General features: G+C 35.4%; 1 long non-coding RNA gene across 1 annotated transcript; it reads right to left on the bottom strand.

Moving 5' to 3' along the window:
* Window positions 1-1,529: 1,529 nt before the first annotated feature.
* LOC121065784 lies at window positions 1,530-2,996 on the bottom strand. Its single transcript, XR_005817310.1, has 3 exons — window positions 2,840-2,996; window positions 2,405-2,485; window positions 1,530-2,041 (listed from the first exon to the last, which is right to left on the bottom strand). It is a non-coding gene; the product is annotated as an uncharacterized LOC121065784 (long non-coding RNA).
* Between the last annotated feature and the right edge of the window lie 831 nt (window positions 2,997-3,827).

Here is a 3,827-nt window from a genome sequence, read left to right as displayed (position 1 = left end):
GGCTAGGGACTGGTATCATGTAGCTAGTTATGCAGTTATCAGACTATTTTTATTGAAATTTATGATCTGTTCATCGATCTGTTTCCAATGTGGCAAAAGAGATTACTATGTTCTTGCACCAAAGCTTACCATGAATATCAAGAGGCACCAGCATATTTAAAACTGATGCTTGCACAGTTAAAATGATTAAGTATAGCAGAGACGTACAATTTTTCTCACCTGAAAAATTATGCAAGGTATCATGCAGAGCAATGGGTATATTTTGGCCATAACTAACTACATACTTTGCTTTATTGGCTTGCTAGAAAGCTGTTTTATAGACAGATCAAAGTCCATTCTTAATTTTTGCTCTTAACGACTCAATTTACTGAAGTCAATGATTGTACAAATTTTGCCTCCCTGCTTTGCATAAAGAGTTTCTTGTACAAAACTGATATTGAGGAAAATAAAAATATGAACTTATGATTGAACTTCTAGGTAGAGGGCTTTCTGTATTTACACAACTGAGACATTAATGGATGCTAGATATGTGGACAAAACATTTTAATACATTTTTACTATAACTTTGTAAAGACATGCTTTACAGAATCAAGACACTTTTGCAAGATCAAAGTAGTGCAGATTCAAGTGCAGATTTTTTATCTTATTTCAAACTAACAAATTCAAAATCTCAGATTTGTTTACCTTTATCTATTATCCTTCTATTCTAACCATTAGCCAGTGAGTAACACTCTGGCTTGAAGCCACTGGGAAGATCCTGTTTTGCGGTTACTGCTACCACAAACCACATTATCACTAAATGCCAAAGTCTATCTATAGGTCAAGGTCAGGCCAGAGAGATGACTGGGGAAGAAGGTAACTGTCATGGAGCAGTCAGAGTACTCATTTGTATTACATCGTCAAAGAAATCAAGTTGAAGGAAGGAACTAAAAACCCTCTATAAACTGTAATGGTCATGTATAATGAAGGAGTCTCACTTCTAATCAAGTGGACTTTCAGTTAATGCTTAATAATTGGTAAAATTGCAGTCCTGTCTTCTGTCCATTCATTGGCAGACATCTTACACAGCAGGACCAGTTTGATTAAATAGCACCTTTTGCACTTGACCTTGTGTAAGTAGGAGACATTTCACAAAGTGGACTGCATAGATGATTTTATAGATGGCATAAAGCCTGTTCAGTTTTCACTTCTGGGGGCAACAATTCAGGATGCAATTGTCCCTTGGCATAGTATTCAGCCATAAAGAAGGACTGTTGCATATAGGAAAGACACCAAGGAACTCAATGACACCAAATCCATGCATGCCTCATTTTTGTACTTCTTCTAGATATTAGTGTCCTGTAACTTGTATGCTACTCACCATCTCCTTCCAGGGCAGAGTTTTTCTATTCTTCTCCAATTGTCTGTTTCTTATCTGAGCATATTGTAATGACATCTTAAGTAATGTGACTAGTATTTGTTACAAATGGTTCAATCACAGGATGAGATAGGATGAGGATAATGCAGTCAACAAAACCTGTGATGCAAATTCCAATTTCTTCAATGGTGATGTGCTGCATGAAACATTGGATATTTTTATGAAAGAAATAAACATGATATTTTCAATAATCTCTCTCAGTTGAAAATAAAACAGAATTCTATTTCCATTTCACTTAGGAATCATGGAAATCAGTAGTGAAAATTTCCATCACCTGTTATCATGATTCAAAGAAGACATTCTTTGTAACACTCTGCCAAACTTTGCCTCACCTCACTTATTTAATGAGCCTCACAAGATTATTCCATAGGTCTCAAATCCAAGTAACTTCTTTTACTGATACTTAACAAATTCTTACACTCAGCAGGTGGTATGAGGATATTTAATTTTCTTGTTTTTAATTATATCTGGTGTTCTAAATGAAGTCATCTTACTCATTATTTTTTGCCCTTCAAACAAAACCACCATATATACAAAATATCCCACTGTTCTTGGTAGTTTCCATAAATTTGTTTTAACTCTTGATGACTTGTCTAATTCATCTGGTTATTGAGGTTCCCAAACCTATAAAAGAAAACAAAAATGTTGCTACTGATGTCTGGAGCAGGCTTCTGAAAAATAAGCTACTTAAACTCCCATAAAATATTGAATAGAACATGAAGGATTTTCTATACCAGACCCCAACTCATGTGTGAAGCTACAGCAGCAGAACAAACTTGGAAAAACACATGGAAGGAATAAAATAAATTAATAGGATTGAGAAGGTGATCTTCAATATGTTTACAAGGCAAACAAAAACTCCCCAAGTGCTAGGTAAAAGGCTTCCTGATACAGAGTCTGTACTGTTGGCTCAGTGTTTTATTTGCCTGGGCTCTCAGGAATGGAAAGAAAATTTAGTGATTAGTTGTAAACACAAAAGATCATTACCTTGGTTCATATTACTAGAACTCCGAGACTCAGTACCAAGTTTCACAAAGTAGTAATTAACCCTCTTTGGCAGACAGAAAGCTTGAAGGACAGGGAAGATTTAAAAAAAATGTGAACACAAATGTATACTCATTATATGATATACATTAAAAAAAATATTTACAGCTGAAAGAAGAGACCAGATCATGAAAAAAGCTGATCTATGCTAGAATACAGCTGAGAAAGCACAAAAAGTATTTGAGCTGTATCTGAGTCAGTGCATGGTTGGAGCTAAAATTGCAGTGATCTAAAACATGTAATTAGCTGGGATCTCTTCTTTTTGTGACCATTTACAACTATTTCTGTCTTTGTCCACCACCTTCCAAGAAAAAAAGAAAAAAAGAAGGAAAAAGTAAAACTTGATATCTCCGGAAAGGAAAATGATAATGGTATTACCTCCTGGTGGAACTTATATCACCTTGTTATACTTGCATGGTAAATATATTCCATTGCAAGAAATGTTCCACCAAAGAGTATTCTCTTCAGAGAAATGATAACGATCTCAAAAAGCCTGGTCAGTGACAAACGTGCTCTAAAATCCCACAGCACTGAGCTGCTGCAGTTTCATTTACACTTGCTGCCCATCAATAGTGAATGCACTGAGTTAATCACTGCCCCCACCCTCCACCCTGATGAGGGCTGTTGCTATTCCATAATTGCTATTGAAAATTAAGGTCTCAGTTATTAAGCTGTTGATTTTTTTTTTGTTTGTTTTTTGTTAACTCTGACCTTGTTTGATGAGAGCAAACACTGGTAGAGAAAGACAAACAGAAATGCTTCTATGTAGCATCTTTCCATAACAGAGCCCTGTCCTATAAATGACTGTGGAACCAAAAGAAACTTAAGCTGCTGGAGTAGCACTCACGCAGTAGCTCTCAGTAAACGACTTGTTAAAAATTTAATTCTCTGAATGCATCATGCGGTTTAGTAAGACAACATATTCTAGAGCAGTCTCCCTTCCTTATGCCACTTCTTCCAGAGGACAACACATGCAGCTCTGGGGCTTTGTTCCGAATGCTGCTGTCTGAGGTTATAGAGTCTCAAAGATGGTGGCATTATGAGGACAAGAGCCCCTGTTGGGGTCTCTTGAGAAGTATGAAAATGTAGAAACATTGGCAAGTACTTTAAACTAGTAAGGATAAAAAGAAACAAACCTGTTTTATAGCTAAAAGCACAAATAGCATGCAACTTTACTACAAATATAAAAATAGATACATGTTGATTATACCAGAAACCCAAATTAATATTTCTACAAAGCACAGACACTGCAAATGTGTATCGTATAAGAATGAGGAATATATATCAATATATAATATATAATCAATTGATATATATCTATATCAATAAGAATGAGGGAAAAAAAATGATGGAAAGAAAAAAATGG

The sequence above is a fragment of the Cygnus olor genome, chromosome 2, assembly GCF_009769625.2.
Source record: "Cygnus olor isolate bCygOlo1 chromosome 2, bCygOlo1.pri.v2, whole genome shotgun sequence".
NCBI lineage: Eukaryota > Metazoa > Chordata > Aves > Anseriformes > Anatidae > Cygnus > Cygnus olor.
The sequence above is the reverse complement of the archived record's forward strand: the minus strand, read 5'-3'. Positions and strand labels throughout refer to the sequence as shown.